Source organism: Capsicum annuum, unplaced genomic scaffold (assembly GCF_002878395.1).
Source record: "Capsicum annuum cultivar UCD-10X-F1 unplaced genomic scaffold, UCD10Xv1.1 ctg3168, whole genome shotgun sequence".
Lineage (NCBI taxonomy): Eukaryota > Viridiplantae > Streptophyta > Magnoliopsida > Solanales > Solanaceae > Capsicum > Capsicum annuum.
The window spans coordinates 480,298-502,855 of record NW_025838334.1 but is presented as its reverse complement, the minus strand read 5'-3'; the positions used below and the strand labels follow the sequence as shown (position 1 = coordinate 502,855).

The 22,558-nt window shown below is 31.4% G+C and overlaps 1 long non-coding RNA gene across 1 annotated transcript; it reads left to right on the top strand.

Annotated features, from left to right (window-relative positions):
- The first annotated feature begins 18,143 nt into the window (after positions 1-18,143).
- On the top strand, positions 18,144-22,308 carry LOC124891171. The gene is made up of 2 exons (XR_007049555.1): positions 18,144-18,338; positions 21,662-22,308. It is a non-coding gene; the product is annotated as an uncharacterized LOC124891171 (long non-coding RNA).
- Positions 22,309-22,558: the final 250 nt, after the last annotated feature.

Below are 22,558 nucleotides of genomic sequence, written 5' to 3'. Positions count from 1 at the left end.
AATCCTATGAAAATTTGGCATGTTAATCAATTATGTAGTGTGTGAACCTATTTAAGTATGAATTGAGATCATAGAGGTCCCCGAACTCAAGGACGATTTGAAAGTTTTCCTATCGTTCGAGTTTAAGTGAGCGTCAAAACTTGGATCAACTTCAATAGACCATAACTCTTTGTATATAATGAATCAGAGGGCCTACTATATATCAAATGAAATATCTTTGAATTCTCTTTCCAACGATACCAATTTCGCATAAATTCGATACCCGAGCAAAAATTATGGCCATTTTAGTGGCTGAGACAGTAGCATCATGCGATAAGTGTGTGACGCACGCCCTATCACACGCACCAAAATTTCAGGTTCTGTTTTCATATTTTTAAGGGAAAAATAGGTATCTTCCATCCCTTATCCATCTATAACACGGGATTAAACTCCCAAAACACCAAAATATAATTCTTTTCTCTCAAATTCATCAAGAACTTACCCTAGGGTTTCAAATTAAAAACTCAAATATCTCAAGATTTAATCGTGGGTTTTCCTTGATTCTTCAAGATTCGGAATCCTTATTGCGAGGGCTACAAGAGGCACCCATAAATTGTATGTATAGCATCCTAAAAGCTAGATTTCATTCAAAAGCTTCTAATTTAAGGTACGCGGGGTTTCCTAAATCTCATGAGCATAGAAATCATGATTTTAAGAAAGAGGTTTCGGATTTATGAATATATTAATATTTAAAAAGCGTTGATGATATTGTTTTGATCTTTAGGCCTTCCCCCAAATTGATTTGAAATTATATATATATATATATATATATATATATATATATATATATATATTTGTAAGCATGTTTTTTAAGGTTGATAATTGAATTGAGAGCGTGATTCATGAAAAATCCCTCTCTTGTGATGATTTTTATTTACTTTTATATACTATGAAATCGTTTGAATGCATCTTGAAAAGCATGTTATGAAATGTCTTGAATAATGTTATATTTGGATTATGATTTTGATTTCAAAAGAGAAAGGGATGTTTATGTTGATGAATGTTGAACATAATCATATAATGAGAAGAGTTGCATGGTTTGTTAAAGATTACATAACCACCACTTGTTTATTGAAAGTATGAGAATTTTGCATAGTTTTGAATTATGTTTTCGGAACATGAATTCTCTTTGTTAAATTGCATGTTTGGGTGGTATGAACTATGTTTTTATGAAAGATCATGCTTAATGCATTATGACTCAGAATTATGACTTGCAAGTCTTGGTATGATGATACCAAATCAAACAATGCCATAACAAACTCAGACTAAGACAGAAATCAGACTTTATCAGATTTTCATGATTTAGACTTCAAAATGACTCATATTCAGAACAGGCTAAAATTGGGCATAAAGAGAAGTTAGGTGTTTCCCCGAAAAAGGTGTGAGTTCAGATAACTCAATACCCAAAATCGTGATTTGTCGATTCGGGTATAGTATTATACGCTGGCCTAGTGCCCTGTGGCGTATCAGACTCAGACACTCCAACCCTTACGGCACACTCAGGAAGGGCTTCCCCGCTGAGTCAATGGCGGATTTCATATAGCTCGTAGAATATCAAACTTGTAGGGGAGTGCCCCTAACTTAGAAGTAATACAAAGATCAGAAACTGTTTGATAAGAATGATTTATGATTTTCAGAAAAGTGGCCATGTGTTTTGAAATGATCTATGCATGATGTTTTGGTAATTACTCTTACCTACTTTATACTTATAAACATATTATTTTAGGTTTCTTCACATACCAGTATACTGTATTAACCCCCTCCCTTTCAGGTTCTGAGGCACAATCTAGAGGGCCTGATAAACAGTAGATTCAGACAAACAGAAGTGCAGAGTCCAGTTGGTGAGCCTTCTATACTTCAGAAGGCCTATCTATTTTTTTTATATTTATCATAGTTATGGTTTTGGTCTACTGGGTCCTTGTCCCAGTTTTCAGACAGTGGATATTTTATCATGTAGTAGAGATTTCACAGACGGTTATCAAATATTGTTAGATGGTTTTGGATTTTGACTTTCATTTTAAATTTATGTCAGACTTATGACCATGATTCCGTTGCTACATATATTTCCGCATCTCCTTATTTTACATGAATGGTGTATGTGATTACAAGTTAGAAGGGCTCTCAGACCTTCATGGTTCGGGATGCTCGTCACGGCCAGGGCCTCAGTTCGAGTCGTGACAGACAATATTTTCAAAGTCTTATACTTTTCTACAAATACAAAATAGTGAAAACAAAGATACATTTAATAGGTAATTTTAGATAACAATCACATCAATCAGATTGAACCCAACGATAATATTCAATAAATAGGGATAGTAAAAGCAAGCCATAACTATAATTAGTACATGAATCTCGTTTTTTTATCTGCAGTCTAAGAATCTATTGAAAAAAGGAAATAAATCTATTTAATCAACCTAACTCGTACTCTTCTAGAAATAAGTTACGATATACAATTTAATTAAATGTATCAAAATAAAAAGCTACCAAAACATACTTTTATTAATAGCAGCAAAAGTTGATGCGATGAAAAATGCCAATGTCATGCTACCCATTATCCGCATTAATGATAAACACAAAAATAACCATGCTAGCCTCTATTAACAACTTTTTAATCCCTACTTATAGGATTATACTGAATTTATTGTTGTTCTAGCTCTATTACCAACTTTATAGGGTAAAGAAGATAAAGTTTTACCCAATAGACTTCACCAGCAAAAAATACACAAGGCCACCAAGTCGATTTATTATAATCATCCATTTCAGGTTAGCATACAATATAATAGACCAAGCTTTAATACATTCAACTAATTATAGTTCTAGGAATAACTTTGTCATTTCTTGTGTAAATCGGCTATATTAGACCTTTTTCAAGTCAGTATTTAAGTAGTAGGATGGTGAATTTTGAAGATTATCTTAAGTAGTATAATTAATGAGGTAATAGATGGAGGATGCGAGCACACTCGGCAATATAATTCTTTGAATTTTGAGAATAAGATAGAAACAATTTGGATGGCCTGTATTGCATAACTTTTTCATCTTAAATATAACTATGACATCTGTGCAGACTTTAATAGTGAAAAATATATCTTATCGAGGGTCGAGACATTGTCTTTCTTATAGCACATTGTTGTATTTGTTGCCCGTTGAATAAAGAAAAATTTGTTATTGAAGAGAAAAATATAATTAACAAAAGTCCCAGAGTATAGTTATAATGTCTATGTCAAAGAAGCCAAGAAGGAAAGAATATATATATATATATATATATATATATATATATATATATATAGTATTTCGATATTAACAGATTGGAATGGGAAAACCTTGAGCTCAATCTAAACATTAGTAGATTTTCATTTAGTAGTCGTATCTCTGGGAAAACTTCAATTATCTTGATAATTTAAGGATAGATTTAAGAAACCACACAAAATTAACATAAAATTGAGCAGTTAAATGAAGTAGAATAAGTCCAATACCCACAAGTTAAATCACTAATTTTCTTTTATAACTACAGAACGAGACAGTATATCATCATCACCAATATCTACAAATATCAACAAATAGAAGAATACCGTCTTTTTAACATTCTTAATATGTTCATGGTACTGTATAATTTGACAAAGGAAAAAGATAAAATAATTATTCTAGCATAGATCCGTTCTCTTTTATTTTGTAAGTAACATGCTAGTCATTAATATCCTTAGCAGCTATTATCCATCAAGATGATTGAAAGAACCTAGTTATGCACTTCATGAGAAATGCAATACTCTCTTCATTTCAAAATAATTAAATTGTTGGGACATAACACATCCCTTAAGAAAAATCTTTTAGGACATAAATTATAGGTTACTTTTCACTATTATTCTTTTAATTATTCTTGAATTAATCTCCTAGAAAATGTGAAGTACTTAAGAACCTCATTAAATGAATGGGTAAAATTGAAAGAAATTTCCAACATGTCTCTTGAAGAATGAACAATTCATTTATTTTAGACATTAACAAATAGCTCAATAATTCATTTATTTTAAAATGAAGAGAGTAATATCGTTACATTTCATAGACAATGATTGAATTGACAAATTAAGTAACACAAAAATGATAGTACAATCTAATTTTCAGTTGGACTACTAAATAAGTTGCCTCTTGATTTTCCTCACAATCTTTAATTTTAACCTCATGTACTACATAGTATATAGAGTAGAATGGTAGTTGAAAATGCCATATCAAATAAAAATATTAGTACATCGAATAATATTGATACCGACATATTGAGCAATTGTAAAAACAAATAAGTCGAGTGATAGAAATATAATATTAGTTCATAATAAAAAGACAAGATTTACCTGTTGAAATATTCATCTCATTGTTAAAGTAGCTCAACTTTATTTTTACTAATTAGCTATTTCATGAAGAGTTTGTCCAACTACTTGTTTCTCCATATCTATCATTAGGCAGAAAATTTGCAGTGAGTCATGATAAATTGGTAAGCATCCTGTCACGAGACACAATTCTCTAAATGGAACTAAAAATGATTTTCAATTAATAAGAAATACAAACGTTTTGTGTTTATACCATAGATGTTACATATATACACGAAATGAAACTTAGAGATATACAAAAAACCAAGATGAGATAATAGGGGCTATACACTAATAATACCTCTTCCTTCCATAGATACAAAAATATCTCTTGAAGGATATACACTTTTAACATCCTCACCAGTCTAATCAATCAATAAATCACCTTTCTTGACATATAATCTCAATAACAACTAGCATATTACATTTATTGTAAAAGAAAAACAATCATTAAATGTTCTATAGACGTCTTATATGTTTCTATTAATTTCTCTTAAATATACAGTTACTTTTATGAAAATCATTCAGTAATTTGGGCTATTTTGCATGAACTCTAAAAACATATTGTTACACTCATGCTGAATTTTTCAACAATGCACTATTTACTCATGCTGAATTTTTCAACAAAGCACTATTTTTAAAGTATCCGACACGCATAGAGTCCGAGCAATATAGATTTCGAGATACCTCCAATCTATCAATTACAACTTTAAGTTTTAAAAATAATATATCCAACACAACAAGATAAAACTAAACAAATTTAGCTTCATCCATCCATGTAAATTCAACTGCAAGAAATTCACCATGAAACTACTTCTTCCACCTATTCTCATTTTCTCAATATGGACCTCACATACTATTCTTGCTTGGAAGCCAAATAAAAATATCAAAAAACACTAGGCTACTCGAGCCTCATAATAACAATAATTGATCACAATCTTATGATCTATCTTATTATAATCCGTTAACACACCCTCCTTTCACAACACTGCTACTTTTTTTATCCATATGTATAAATTATATTTATAGTTTTATAAGTATCAACCATTCTACTTTTCACAATCACAAAGGGAAGTCTAGATCATAAAAATAAATCACATGATTCGTATTTTTGATCCTTTGAGAAATACAGAAAATCATGTGAAAACTCAATTTAACTACATCTAATACACTAAACTAATGACAAACCAAACTAAAAAACTGACGATATCGAATTCTCTTGCTTGTTGTAAAGGCCTTCATGATCTAGTTAAGCACTAAAAAACAACATCGAAATACAATTATTTTTATTTTGTGTAGACATAGAGAACATGAATAATCTATCCATTCTTTAGATACATATCAATTGGGTTAAACTCACGAATCACAAAGGTAAAATTCCTGAATCAAATAGGAGAATGACACCCTGCCCATGATAATGCTTAAGAAATTATATACACTATGGTTCAATGTAAGCAACAAAATTTTATTGTGAATATTGTATACATCAATTGGTCAAACTACTTACTTTTCTAGCTAGAATTCTCAACTTGTAACTAGTTGTAATGATGTTTCGGTGGTTGAGTCATTAGTTTCTATTTCATTATTTTTCATTTTAAAAGTTACTTATTTTTAATGTATAAAAAATGATTGAGCAACATAGATATGATAATAGAGGTAAATTACCGCTATTGTCAAGCATATTACATTTTCTTTGGTAAAAGATATTTAGATCCTCAAGCTTCGCTATAATAAGTATTCTCCTAGGCATCTCAACTATACATACATTATGCAATAAATAGGTGCGACATAACTATTAGCTCACAATGAGCAACACGGGCACGAACCATCTAATCCTTATCTATTTTTAGCAAAAAATATGAATGAATGTAGCAGAAATCAAATAGGTACTAGAGAATTGAAATTCACTCGTTCGAGTATAAGATAATAATAATGACATATTTACTCAACATTAGCATATATAGATCTCGTGCCAAATATAATAGCAAACTATAAGGTATCTAGACCATATATAAAGTTTATTTTAAAATAAAAGATGAATCTTGAGAACGTGACTTCCAAAAAATATAGACCAACATGAGTAAGTATCAGAGTGAAAGAATAACTATTACGATTTCAGACTTAAAACTACAAATTCTACAACTACATTCAGCAAACTTATTTGCATAGTCAATGCTAAATAGTTTCCTTTAGTTCCTATTAGAAATCTCTTAAATTTATTTAGCCTAAAGCAAAATAAACTAAAGAAATAAATTTCAACTTATGGATATTGTTTGCATTGTCTTTTAAGGATCTTCTTCCTTCTGTCCTTTTTCTATTCCTACACATTAGCATTCAGTAGTATTCCTTAGCAAGAACCACTTCATGCCAACACCATTAAAAATCATGCTCCTTATTTGATTAGTCAGATGAGAGTGCAAAAATTGATGACCAATAGCTTAAACAAGCTCTCCACATAAAATACATATTGCACAATATTTAGCTTTTCTAACATGATTTTATAACACAACATATCTATTGTTTATCAATATTGTAAAGTAGAAATAAAAAATATACCTTTTCAGCTCCTAAATGATCAAAGTATGACATGAGGAGACAGAAAATCAAGTTTAGTGAAAGATTTTATATATATATATATATATATATATATATATATATATATATAAAATATAAATATAAATATGGTGCCATAGAGGATCGTTCACAACTCCAACCATTGCTGGGATGGTCTACTGACCAGATTCTAATTTTTTTAACAAATGATAGAACTATAGCTCATAGAACACATGTGGTGAAAGAAAAATGACGAATATAAGCTCAATAATAGTGAAAATCATTAGTATTGAAGAAATATATCCAGAAACACTTTCATGGAGTAGTAAAATCCTATAAGTTGTTCTGTTGTTTACACGTGCCTGTATTGTAATCAGTTTGTATTGTATTTGATCTGATAATAGGCTGAATGCAATCACCCAAGATAAACAAGCTAGGAAGAGATAAAGCAAGTATATGGATACATTTTAGTAATAGTATAGAAAAATAATTAAAAAAGAAACGGTAATCTTGAGAAAATTATGCATAACAAAAACTTACAAGGAGATTTAAAAAGCTGCTCCGCGTCTTAAAATGACATCTATCAATTTAATGCGATAAAAATATGATCGTTTCAAAAGTCATTGGCACAAAGTATAATAAAGCATAAATACTTGTCTTACCATAAATAATTTCAACATGCAGATGGACAATTTAAAAAAGAAAAGAAAAGCTATATAAAGATGAGAAAAAGGAGTGATTACAAATCATATGTCTATGTTGTATAAAACTTGACAATAACCAATAGAAGCTAGTGTAATTTCATTTGTTTGAAGCAACAAGAATTTTTATTCTATTATGTCTACTTCTTCTTTGAACCAATATAATGTATGTGAACTTTTTCTTTCTTCAAAATTTTTTTCGCTTACACCGATTTATCATTTTATCTCTATCGAGTTATATCTTATAAATCACAATTCTCATAGTTACATTTATTGGTATCTAACTTCTAATCTCAAATTAGACAGAGCAAGCTATATGAAAACTTTGTATCCATAAAGGTCGATTCAGGTTAATTTCATTCCATTACTAAATAATTTAAGGCAAATTAAGGTTCTTTAGAACTAAATACTCATACTTGACTAAACTTTTATGCTTTCTTTACTTATAGTATTTGACTCTTAGATAAATCTGAATTGACTTTGAGTGGTAGATTAGTTTAACTACCTTCGATGGAATTTTTTATTCATCTAGTCCCTTTTCATTATGTTCAAACATAATTTGTCACATCAAAGAAACAGTGGTACATATGAAATTCTACATAAAAGACAACTAAATCATTTAAAAAAACCTTCATTTTATTCTCTATGAGAGGGTTTGGTTAAAGATTAGGTGAGCTATCCCATTGTCAAGCAACCTTTCTTAATTTGCCTTCCACTTTTTAAGGTAATCTTTTATCACATATTACTCTTGTGGCATTCCTCATTTCAACCATCCTACTGTAACGTTGTGTTACATTTTAATTTATTTGTCATTCTCCAGGAAGACTGATAATAGGTATCTATATTTTCTTCATTTAAACACTATAATCTTGTTTATTCTTTACTTTTCAAGTAGTGTGTTCTGGTATAAGAAAGTACAATGTGAAATATAAAAATGTTCTATAAGCATATGTATGCTATCATCCATTTATCATCTAGGGTTACTTTAGAGGAATGTCTTGCTGGAAGGCTTTAGGAAAGAGTACAAGTTGAGGTAAATAAGTATAAATATAAAAATCATCTCACTCAGATTTTTTTAAAATGTCACTAGGTGCATGTCGGATCCTTCTAAGATGGTACATTTTTTGGAGAATCCGAAAAATATAGATGTCTTCAACAAAAAAACTATATAAGCACACATATATATACATAAAAAGAGATTAAATAGTTAGGCATGCATAAATAAAACAACTCAGTGACTTCAAAATCTTAATCTGCCACCATGTACCTAGGCTAAACTTTTCATGATGTAAATTGAATGAACCATATATCATATTGAAATACCTTTTATGTGGATACTTAAAACTATATAAATAAAAGAAGGAACTACAATATTTATTTCATATCTTATCTTTACTCAGAATACCAATTTATATACTCGTCATTGCAACTTCTAAGAACATATTTATAACCTTTATATTTATCCATTTATACGTCAACATGACAAAAGAACAATATACTCTAGATTTTAAGATGACTCCTATGACCTAATATATTCATGGGTACAAAGGAAAAGATCAAACAGGGCTATTACATCCATTGTGATTTAATTTGGACAATCTGTTCGCTCCTTATAGCAGTTTCTTAATAAATGTCTTCAAATATGGTAGAAACAGTCTTAGTATTAGGATTAAATTATAAGAATGTTCATGGTTAACTTAGTGTACCTCATAATGCAACTTATTTGAAATTAAATTGAGAATTTTTGAGATCTCTTCAGCTTTGCATTGGTAGGCATTGTCAGAATTGTGGATTGAAGACTTACACAATCTCTACATTTCACAGTTCAATAATTTGAATTTTGCAATTTGTCACTAGTTACCTCACCCATCACTCAAAGTTTTTGAAAATAGATATGAAAAAGTTAAATCTGTTGGCTTTACTAGAGATAAATGAGTTAGAAAATGTGTGCGGCCAAACCACGGAAGATTGAGAAAGAAGAGTAAAGAATAATGTAGAAGACAGACAAGAGATAAAGAGAAACACAGAAGAGAAAAGGAATGACTCGTAGTCATGACTCTAGATGTTTCTTATTCAAATGTGTAGGGTAAATGCCATTAATGTTCGCTCTAATTATAATACGTCATTCTGTTATTCCTGCTCCTATATAATTTAAAAAAAAAGGACATTTCTGTTTTAATGTTATCTTGAATTTTTCACATTTTGTAGAAATTTTGTCAACTAACTATATTTAACATCTTTTGTAGCTTAATGATACCATTATTTACACTGCCCGAACTTTATTAAGTGGAGATTTTTCACCTACCATAAAGGTTTCAGTAGAAATTGAGTTGTCAAAAAAATAAAATCACCATACTGTGCTACATCTAAAGCAAAAGGTTTTGTACATCATATTGGAAGTAAATGCATTTTGAAAGTGTTCTTTGGTGTAAAAGTTACATAATAGAGCAACATTTATTGAAAATTCTTGGTACGACGAGTCATTTCATTATATCATGCCTTATCTCGATTATCTGTCTCAATTAAATTTTCATCCTTACAATTTTAGTTGCATGTATTTTGTAGTTTTTTACTATGTCATACCAATCTATAGTACATGTAATTCTTTTGTTGGTTGGTTGATGCCAGGAAAAATGGATTGTTTGAAAGTTGTCATACTCTCTTGTCACCTCTCCAAATTAGCATCTTAACTATAGCCAAGTAGATAATCCTTCTGTGTAATAAACAATCTTTTATATTAAGCTTTCGCAACTTATCAGAGTCAATTCATAGACAAGAAAAGAGTTCTTCTTTATAAGGTTAAAAAGAAAGAGCTAAATGAATAATTATTTGCTATTTTCAGTGGAATGCTAGATGACAGTAGCCCAACACCCAACCCTTGTCTCAAACAAAGAAAATTAAGGTCATCAATTGGTTAGTGTAAATAAAAGTCTCTTGTGTAGTTGGATCTAATAATCACCCTTCCTAGACAAACAAATTACCAATAAAACTTAAGCCAGTATATCACCATGTAAAAGCATTTTCTCGTGGTTTCTCAATAAATTAGAACTAAGAACCCATTCAACTATTTCCATCCCGGAAAGATGAAATTGTCCAGTTAATTATTTTTGGGGATTCAAAGTTAGCACATGAGCCTGATGCCATGATCTTTCACTACACGTACGTTCATGGTAACACAAAAAGTGTTATCATTTGCAAGTGTTAACAGAAAGAATTGAAGATATTTAATGAACTAACCTCAAGAATAACAATTACACAATGTCAACCTATTGGACTATAAGCCATACAAATAACAGGCGAACCAATATCAATCAAAGCAATCTTACTTCCCGTATATGCATCGAATTCTGCCCAATGAGAATGCAATCATACAGTTTATTAATAAAAAATAAAAAGCATATGTGATTTAATTTGTACGAATTATATGTCTTCCAACGACGACGGTGAGAAGCGCCTAAGTGGGATGAAATACGATAAGAAATCTACATAAAATAAATGTTAAAAGAAGAGAAAAAGATTTGAGCAAAAATTAACTGAAAATGATAACTGAAGTTGTAATGGACTGATTAGAAGATGAATAATATTGATAAATATAAAAGGAGGAGAAATATCAAAAGAGAAGATCTTTCAAGATAATTGTTGAGCCAGAAAATGCCCATACTATTTTGCCATAGGTTGTCTTCCAATTCCCATTTCTATATAGTAGAAATAGAAATTTACTGAATTTCATTAGATGAAATATTTTCCTCGGTCAATGTAAATACAATATGGTATTTAATACATAGCCTGTTGGACCAAGATTTTGAAAAGTAAAAAATGCTTATTTTTTTAATTGAAAGTATTTTATTTTTAAAAAAGAGAGGTGTTTGGTTAATTTTTGTGGAGGAAATAAGTGCTAGATATTTTTCACAACTTAAAAAAGTAATTTTTTCTTAAAATTATTTTTGAGAAAAATACACTTATAATCTGTTTGAATTAACTTTTGATTTTTTGACCTATACGGGAAGCCAAAAGCCATAAATTAGTTAAGATTTCTAACTTATAATTCTTGACTTATTTCTATTGTTTTGACTTAAAATAAGTACTTATAAGAACTTTTTATTTTAACCAACACTACAAAAGTGCATAAAAATACTTAAAATACGTCAATTCAAACAGGCTCTTAGAAGAACGTTAAAAACCAGACCAAACATTAATTTCTTACAGAAAAGTACTTTTTAAATTTACTGGCCAAGCACAAATAGTTTTTCAATAAAAGTAATTTTTTTAAAGCTACTTTTCAAAAAAAATATTTTTTAAAATAAGTCATTTTAAAAACTTATGCAAACATTTTATTAGTGAAACATAATATTAATCTTTAGGCGATTTCTCCTCTACCAAAGAAGAGTGATGTCAAAATCATTATATTTTCTTTTACACATATTTTTTTGACTAAACAAGTTGTATTATGTATAGTTTGTGAAAAAGAAAATCCTTAATAAATTAAATACATTAAATTATCTAATTTTTACTTGTGCAAGCAAATAATACCAAGGGATCAAAAGACTTTGATTTTTGATAAATTCTTTTCAATTTGCACCTTTCAAGACCGCATCTTTCTACTCTTTGAAAATTATTTAATGTAATTAGATTTAAAAGTCCTATTTTAAACAACAGAAATTTAAATCACACCGTAGGAAGACTTCTTCAACTCTTCTTAGACCACATCTGCTTGATTACTACTCAGGTAATAGGTATTCATACCGACTCTTCAATTTCTTCTAACTTTTGTGACCCAAATCGACTAAACCCTTCCTTTGCCAGATTGGGCTCAAAAAGGAGTTGATACCACTAATTAAAGGTACGGATTCAGCTGATTTGAGTCTCCATAAGGGAGGTAAAGTGTTAAGCTTAGCCAATCTCGTAAGATGAACCCTTTTGCATGTGTTCATGTTGTAGTCAATCCTGCTGTACAATGTTAAATAAATTTGGTGTTAACATTTGTATAACCTGCTATTTTGTATTTTAACTCTGGTTCCGCTGTATATATGTTGGTCTTTGATATTTTAGATCCATTTTGCCTCTCGCTTGATTGAGTTCACGTCCGAAAATTCCTATTTTGGCACTTAATAATTTTTATTGTAGGCATTTGATGCTTGTTTAATTCAAGAATTGCCTTCCCTTCCCTTGTAATATCTTGCAAAGATTTGTATTCATTACTTTGATAACCTGCAAAAAAAGCGTCATTAGCAAGAAAATATGCCAGTGGCTGCAAAGTCAATGTATAATTTATTGTATGAAGAACATTGCACAAATAAATGTTCATAAGATTCATGAACAAATATTTCACAACATACATAATTAACCACATCCTTCAAACCTGTATTAACCAGAAAATCCCCTATTGGAATCCTTTTCTTCCATAATCTCCAAAAACATGATACTTTAAAAGGTATTCCTTTTCCCCATACAAACCTGAGATCTATGCACAGCAACAGTTTTCCTTATAATATTCCAAGCACTCCCAACAGTAAATTTTTTCAGAAGCTTGAGGCATCCACCACGGCTTATCTCAATTATTAGATCCTCCTGATATCCAAATCTTAATCTCCACATTATCACATAATTCTACAGGAAAAATTTTCTTAAGAAGATCTACATTACATCCATTGCTATCCATTAGTTGATGCACATCCTCAAGTCCTCCAGTAGTATTGTAGTCAATGGGAAAATAGTACTGCAAAGCTCCTTTCTGAATCCAATTATAATACCATATACTAGCATGACCACATTTAGGTTCCCACCAGATCTCTTGGTCGAAATAGTCTCTAGCTAATAACGTGTACTTCCATGTTTGATAACCCCCTCTCCATTCAACAACTTGAGTCCTATGCCTCTTACAATACTTGACCCACATAAATTTAGTCCACATAGTCTTTTGGGTTCTAAACTTCCACCACATCTTTACAAATAAAGCTTTAGATACATCAGTACTTCTTCTTTTGGTAAATAGATATCCTTCCATGAAACCCAATATTTATTTCTTCCTACCTTTTTTTAATTCCATAGAAATTTAGCAAATAATCTATGGAGATCATGAATCACATATTTGGGAGGCATAAGAATAGATAGCTGATAGATTATGATGCTTTGTACGATATTATTAATCAAAATAGCTTTGCCTCCAAAAGATAAGATTTTACCTTTCCATAACTATAATTTATTTTGAACCTTCTTCCATAATTCTGTGAAATGAACCTTCCTCTTCCTACTATGTCCTATTGGACATCTCAAATATATTAAAGGAAATTTGCCCTTAGAAAATCGTGCAACTTTTTCTACTAATTGGAATAAGAATGTGTAGGCTTATTATGCAGAAAAAAAGACACTTTTGACCCTGCTAATCATCTGTCCAGATTGATTTTCATAGTCCACAAGAACCTTCATGATTAAGTACAAAGAAAATTTATCAACAGAAGCAAAGATAGTATGCAAGATAATTAATCTGATCACCCCATTTAGGAAGGGAAAACCCCCTAAAACCATTATAGGAAAACAAACTGTTAAGTTCTCTACTCAGCACTCCAGCAGCCATAATATACAAATCTGGAGACAAAGGATCCCCTTGTTTCACTCCTCTTGAAGAATTAAAAAATCCTTGTGATTTCCCATTTATCAGAATAGAGTACCAGTTATTATCCAGTAGTCTCCAAACCATGTCAGTCAAAGTATTAGAGAAACCCATCTGTTCCAAAACTTTGATTAGAAATCTTCACTCTACCCTATCATAATCTTTAGCCATGTCAAGCTTAATTACCATATTTATAGTCTTGATCCTTTTCCCAATATCAGTAATGATTTCCTGAGCTAGCAATACATTTTCAGTAATGCTTCTGCCTTTAACAAAATCAGACTGATTTTGGAAAATAAGCTTAGGAAGAACATCTCCAGTTCTGTCATGAATAATTCTAGAAATAATCTTATTAAGAAATTACTCAAACTTATAAGTCTTAAATCAGAGAAAGTCAAAAACTTTCTCTTTCTTTAGTAATAAGATCAAGTATGTATGAGTGATAGATTTAGGCAATGTTCTTCCATCAAAAAAGTCCTGAAATACCCTCCAAATATCATCTCCAATGATATCCCAACAAAATTAGAAAAAATATCCTGTGAATCCATCCAGACCACAGGCACTATCCACATACAACTCAAAACCCACCTTCTTAACTTCATCCAAAAGTGGTTGTTTCTTTAAGATCTCATTTTCTTCCTCTGTGATTAATTTAGGGATTAAATTAATCAGAGGAAAATCCTCAGAATCACTCTCACCAAAGAATTGATGTTGATAGAAGTCAATTTCTTCTATAGCTACCTGATAACTACCTTATGCCCAAGATCCATCTGATCTTTGAATTCTATTAATCTTTAATCTCTTCCTTCTACCATTAACCAAACTGTAAAAAAATTTGATATTTCTATCCCTTTTGTAAACTATTGAATACCATCTTTCTATATACAATATTCCTTCACATAATGTAAATATTGCCTCAATGATGTGTGTGCCCTTTGCAATATTATTTTATTGAAAGCAGAAGGATTTTATTCAAAAAGCTGCTCCTTAACTCTTACAATATCTTCCCTAATCTTTAACTTCTTACAAAATCTCCAAATATAACTCTGATTCATTCTGACAGAGCCATTTTGGTCTTCTTCATTTTTTGCTTCAACATGATAAATACATCATCACAACCTGTTGACTGTAATGGAACCCAATTATGCCTAACCACTTCTTTGAAACCATCATTGTCAGTCCAAAATTTTAGAAACCTGAAAGGTTTATGAATTTGCTGATAAGATACCGGTGGGGCCGGATGAGATACCGGTGGAGTTTTGGAAGTTCGTTGGAGAGGCTGGTGTAAGGTGGTTGACTGGATTGTTTAATGATATCTTCAGGATGGCAAAGATGCCCGAGGCGTGGAGGTAGAGTACCATGGTCCCTCTCTATAAGAATAAGGAGGACATTCAGAGTTGCAATAACTATAGGGGGATTAAGTTATTGAGTCACTCTATGAAGATCTGGGAGAGAGTGGTCAAGGTGAGGCTGAGACGGATAGTGTCTATTTCGGAAAACCAGTTCGGATTTATGCTCGGCCGCTCGACGACGGAGGCAATCCACGGTGCAGAGGTTAGTGGAGCAGTATAGGGAGTGGAAGAAGGATCTGCACATGGTGTTTATCGATCTGGAGAAGGCATACGACAAAGTCCCCTGGGAGGTGCTTTGGAGATGCTTGGAGGTGAGTGGAGTACCGCTGGCATATACCAGAGTAATTAAGGATATGTATGATGGAGCGAAAACCCAGGTGAGGACGGCGGGAGGAGACTCAGAGCATTTCACTGTCCTGACAGGATTGCACCAGGGATCTACTCTTAGTCCCTTTTTGTTTGCGTTGGTGATGGATGTGTTGACGCGGCGCATTCAAGGGGAGGTGCCATGGTGTATGCTTTTTGCAGATGATGTAGTTCTGATAGATGAGACTGAGGGGGCGTGAATGACAAATTAGAGGTGTGGAGGCAAACTCTTAAGTCTAAAGGGTTCAGGGTGAGCAGAAGCAAGACAGAGTATGTGGAATGCAAGTTTAATGAAGTGAGGCGGGAGAATGAGGTAGTAGTGAAGCTGGAAGCACAGGAGGTATGTAAGAGGGATAAGTTCAAGTATCTTGGGTCCGTGATCCAGAGTAACGGTGAGATTGACGAGGATGTCTCGCACCGTATTGGGGCGGGATGGATGAAGTGGAAACTCGCGTCGGGGGTGCTGTGTGATAAGAAGGTACCTCCCAAGCTTAAAGGTAAATTCTACAGGGTGGTAGTCCGTCCGGCCTTGTTGTATGGAGCGGAGTGTTGGCCAGTTAAGAACTCCCACATCCAGAAAATGAAGGTGGCAGAATTGCGGATGTTGTGCTGGATGTGTGGACTGACTAGAGGGGATAGAGTTCGGAATGAGACTATCCGGGAGAAGGTTGGTGTGACTTCAGTGGAGTGAAAGATGCGGGAAGCACGATTGAGATGGTTCGGACACGTGAAGAGGAGGGGCATGGATGCCCCGATCCATAGGTGTGAGAGGCTAGCGTTGGATGGTTTTAGGCGGGGTAGGGGTAGGCCGAAGAAGTACTGGGGCAAGGTGATTAGGCGGGACATGGAACAGTTACAGCTCACCGAGGACATGACCCTAGATAGGAAGGTCTGGAGGGCGCGAATTTCGGCAGAGGATTAGGGCCAGTTTAGGTCGCTAGTGTAGGGAATTACTTGGTGGGGGTTTTATTCCTGTTATGATTCCGTCTTTCGTGTTCCATGTTTTATTATGAATCTGTGTGCTTTCGTCTGCTTTCCTCTATTTTATATTACTTATGGGTGCAGTATTTATGTTATGTAATCTGCTTCTGTGCTTTACTATGTGTTTGTGTGGTATCTCGTGTCTTGAGCCGGGGGTCTATCGGAAATAGCCTTTCTACTTCATCAGAGGTAGAGGTATGGACTGCGTACATCTTACCCCCCAGACTCCACTAGGTGGGAATACACTGGGTTTGTTGTTGTTGTTGTTGTTGTTACACTCTCCACACTTTAATAGTAAAGGTGCATAGTCTGACCCTGTTCTGGTTAAGTGCTCCATTTCAACACAACCCATATCTCCCAGAAACTCTTGATTAACTACAATTCTGTCCAATCTCTTAAAAATACATTAGTCATCGACCCTACTATTCCACTAAGTGAAAGGACTCCCTTTGAAGTTAATCTCCATTAATTCACATGAATTAATACAAAAGGCAAACTCCTCATATTTATTAGGGCACACAGGAAGTCCGTTAATCTTATCTTCCTCATTCATGATAACATTAAAGTCCCCTCCAACCATTCATGGGACATTAATATTGTGATATAGAGAATAAACATCCTCCCACAGTGCTAATCTATCAACCTCATCACATTTAGCATAAATAGTTGTAGCCACTATCTAGGATCCATCCTGAAGGGACAACTGGCATGTTAGTTGTTGTTCTGAATCTGCAAGAATATTCACCTGTATGTGATCTTGGATAACAATCCAAATCTTGCCATTTATATTATAATTTGCATAATTCATGCTCAATCTTTTCTTATATTTTTGTATATTCTTAGCCTCTTGGAATGGTTCCATCAATGCAATCAACATAAATTTATGATGTCTATGAAGTATTTGAACTTTGTAAAATTCCTGTTGTGCTCTAACTATTCTGATATTCCAGAATAAAGCTTTTAACTTCATTGATTATAGGCTTTACCCCCTCTCCTGGCACTCCTTGTAGGTTTGTCAACTTTACCCCTATTTTTTTTGCCTTTTGTAATTACTTGAGGTGATAATCCTGTATCATTCATTAGTTGATGTAGACTTTCTTGATTATCACTCTTTTCTTTATCTTCTATCAAAGCTTCAACAATATCAGCCTTTTCTGACCCTATATCTTTAGTTAATTGGTGAGAAACCAAATCATGTAATGTCTTGTTAGGGGAACTCCTCTTTGCTGACAATGGCACCAATTTTTTCCTTCAAAACTTGACTTTAATATTGCAGATTTTCTTATTGTATCCTTGCAGTCCAATTCATCAACTTGAAGTGCTTTCTGGTTGGTTGCTTGACCAAGAACTAATTGCATATCCTAATAATTCATGTCAACAGGTAAATTCACATCCATATTCCCCTTTATTTATGCTTCATATCATCAACAACAACTAAACTAACACCTATAGAATTATTAAAAAAATATGAAACAGCTATAAAAGATGAATTTGGTAGCATGACAACAATAGAAGAAGAACAAGATGAAGAAAAAGATACAAATAGGAATTTAATGTTAAAATTAGCAATATGTAATATGTGTTATATAGATGAATATACTTGTGCATTTAAAGAGTACTATTATAAAGGAGTATATAGTATAGAAGAAAGTAAAGAAATAAGAAAATTATATTTTAATAAATTACCCGAACCATTTAGTTCAAAGATAATAAAAAGTTGGGAAGAAGCAAAAATAGTAGATATGTTAGGAGCAAGAATAAAATTTTTACAACAATGGTATAGAAACTTATGTGAAAAATATAGAGAAGAATTAAAAATGGAAAAAACATTGATAAAAAATTTAGTATGTTGCAAAAATAAAATAGCACCCTAATTTGGATGTGAAGAAAGATATTATAAGAAAAGAAAAAGACATAAGAAATATAAGAAATATAAAAAATCAAAATATAAATACAAGAAACCAAGAAAAAGATATTATGTAAAAAATTATAAATACAAAAGACCATATAGAAAGAAAAAATCTATAAAAGAATGTACTTGTTATAATTATGGAAAGTTAGGCCATTTAGCTAGAGATTGTAAATTACCTGAAAATCCAAAAAATAAACAAATATCAGAAATAAAAATAGATAATACAGAATATATGCAGGTAGATTATATAGATTATGAATTAGAAAGTGAGGATAGTATATATGAAATTTCAGAAAACGAAACAGATAATGAAGTAGATAGTGAAATAGATGAATCAAATGACTGAAGAAGATATAAAAATAATAACAAAGGAAGAATATTTAAATGATGAAGGAACAGAACAAAAAATAATATTTGACAGTAACATATTTGATGAAATAAAAGGAAAAGAATTAGACTTAAGTGTAGAAAAAATATTTAAAATACCAATAATAAAAAATATTTTTACTAGGAAAAAGGACGAATATTATGTAGTATGCCAAAAGGAACATGTAATAGACTGTAGATATGCAAAAGGCAAGGCTAGTATACCACTAGTAACAAAAAGAATAATTAATAAAGAGATAAATGATATAAAAAGTAAAGGAGATCCAATAAAATATGTACACCTTGGAGATACAGAGATATTAATAACAACATGTTTTAGAGAAGGAATAGATACACCAATAGAATTATATTTAGCAGATGATAGAATTATAAAACCTATAGAAAAAAGCATAATAACTGCCGTAAAAGGAAATCTAATATACCAAAAATTTAAATTTATAATAAGTGCAAATTATTCCGTAGCGGTAACAGATAAAAATATAGATGAATCACTCGTATTATATTGGAAAATATCCGGAATAGAATTAACCCCAGGAAGTAAAATATTTACAGCAAGATGCAAAAATTTATATGTATTAACAACAAAACATAAAATAACAGAAAAAATAAGATTAACAAAATACGAATAGAAAGTTCATTCGAACAAATTGTAAAAAACAATAGATTATAATGATTATAGCTACAAAGACATAGATATAGAAGAAAATTTAGAAATAGTAAATGATAGAATAAGTACAACGAAAAGAATAGCTGATGAAAAATCAGAATCATCAAGCTCATAAAAAAGAACAAGTTATGAAATAAATTCAACAAGTAATTTAAACCAATATTACATAACAGGAAAAATAAATGAAAAAGAATATTTAATACTTTTAAATACAGGACAAGAAGAAAATTATATAACAAAATATCTAGTAAAAAATGAAGAAATAAAAATTGATAATGATATGTGCCCAGATCTACCAAGAAGTTTAATAAATAGTAAAAATATAGTAGAAAAAGAAATAATAATAGGAATTAGAAAATAGAATTTGAAGTAAAGGAAGAAATGCAAAAAGCAGATATAATATTAGGAATAAAATGGCTAGAACAAGTAAAACCATATAATATAGAACATACACAATTAACCTTAACATATAACAAAGAGAAATTATTCTTAAGAAGAGCCTTAACATAAAATGAAAATATATGTATTCATGAAGATAGTAGTAGAAGGATATTACAGTAGATATTATACGTCCATGATAGATACAGGAGCATAAGCTAATTTATGTAGATATAATTGCTTACCAGAAAGTAAATGAGATAAATTAAAAATACCAATAATAGTTAAAGGATTTAATAATGAAGGAAGCCTAATTACTTATAAAGCTAGGAATGTAAAAATACAAGTATAGGATAAGATATTAACAATAGAAGAAATTTATAATTATGACCTAACATCAAAAGATATACTTTTAGGAATGCCGTTTTTAGATAAATTATACCCACATATAATAACTAGAACAGATTGGTGGTTTACAACACCATGTAAACATAAAGTAAGAGCAAAAAGAGTTAACAATAAAATGAGAAAGAAAACTGATTGGATAAAAGGAAGTGAAAAAATTACACAAAAGTTAGAAAATATAAAAAATACTGAAGATACAATAGAACTAGTAGTATTTTCGATAAATAAAACAGAAATAACTATATTTTCAATAAATAAGATAGAAATAATTAAGAAAAAATTAGAACAATTATATAGTGAAGATCCATTAAAAGAATGGGAAAAACATAAAACTACTATAAAAATTGAATTAATAGATAAAAATAGCATAATAACCCAGAAATCATTAACATATAATTTTGACGATTTAAAAGAATTTAAAATGCATAGAGATGAATTATTAGAAAAACAATATATACAAAAAAGTAATAGTAAACATAATAGTCCAGCATTTATAGTAAATATATATATTCAAACATAACTGGGCTTTGGGTACAACTGTCAACTGAATCCTTGTTCAAAACTGCATTTCTTTGTTGACGAGAAGTTGATTCAACCTGATCATTTGCTATTGCTTTGTTGATATGTAGATCATGTGGATCTTCATCTTGAATAACAGTATTACATTTTGTACTTTCATTTCTCCTGTCAGTGTTAATAGATTCCAGACCTCCTTGCTCTGTATATTCTCTCTTCTAAGATATGTAGTTATTTGTGTGACCACTTTGATATTTTTCTACATTCCATTGATTGTTTCTACTGTCCTCCTTGTGTTACTTCAGGATATCAAAAGAGTTTTTGGTGCTGACATTACTATTAGCCTGAATCCCTTCTTCCCTTTCTTCTTTATTCACCTCCACTGCAGTATGTAAAAACTTATTGGTTCCTTTTTCAAATTTGAATCTCTTGTTTGCAGGGTTCTAGTTTGCAAGCATCACTGTTCCATTCAGATATCTCCTTTGAACTAGTGTGTCATCTTTTCCATGATCTTCTTTTTCATGACCTTCTCTCCATACATCATATTTCTATTCTTGAGTTCTCAATTTAGGATATAAGCTTCTGCATTCTACCTCCTCATGCCCTTGTAATTTACAGGTATAGCAATATTTGGGAAACATATCATATTGAACTTTGACTGTTCGAATCCTAACCTCTTTAGTAGTGTTGTTGATCACTTCAATTTCTACATGATCAGGTAATTTGGCTGCTAAATCAACTTGCACTTTCACCCTTGCACAACTCGACCTGGTCTTATTGATTGTAGCTATATCCAGTTGGACAGGTTTTCCTACTGCAACAACTATTGAAAAGAGAGATTCCTTCACAAAAAGGTTGGTAAAATATCCAAGAACGAAATTCATGTCATCACCTACGTGTCTCCACCTTTGGATCAAATTTGGCATCATAAATAAAAGGTCTCATCTGATAAGCTAAGCCATCTTTTACCGTAATGTAATATACATTTTTCGACATCATGTTAATAAAGTCTTCCCTAAGCTCAAAGTGCATTAATATGTGCATGTTACACAATAAGCCAATCTTACAACCTCCTTTTATTTTGCATTGCTTTGGAATTTCAATTCTCAATTCGTCAATGTCAGGCCACCCATAAGAAAATTTTTCTATGACGGCATATTGAAGTTCTTCAATAATATTCATTTTATTAACTTCCTCCTCCGTCTATGTAACCCTAGGAACACCATTAATATAATCCACATGCTTAATATCAATGTGTTCAGTAGAGTTTTTCTTTGCATGAAGTACCTTAATAAGAGGTTTAAGCAAATTTGCATATTTAACATTGTGAGAACGA